The sequence below is a fragment of the Brassica oleracea genome, chromosome C2 (genome assembly GCF_000695525.1).
Source record: "Brassica oleracea var. oleracea cultivar TO1000 chromosome C2, BOL, whole genome shotgun sequence".
In the NCBI taxonomy this organism is placed as follows: domain Eukaryota; kingdom Viridiplantae; phylum Streptophyta; class Magnoliopsida; order Brassicales; family Brassicaceae; genus Brassica; species Brassica oleracea.
Window position 1 is genome coordinate 7,202,290 of NC_027749.1, and position 273 is coordinate 7,202,562.

The window sequence follows — 273 nt, forward strand, 5'->3', positions numbered from 1 at the left end:
CATTCTCTTCTAGAGGTCATGTGATATGTAGCTCCTGAGTCGAACAAGCATATATCAGCGAACCTTCTTCTATTTTCGCTTGAAATTGCTGTTTCACAACATAGCGCGATTCCATTTTCTGAAGTGTTTGCGACATTTTCTTGAGGGTTGGAATTCTTCAATTCCCAACAATCCTTCTTCAAGTGACCCTTCTTGCCACAGTGGTAGCATTTAAAGTCTTCTTACTTCTTGACTTTGATCTACCATGTTTGTGACTCCCACTACTTTGATCTA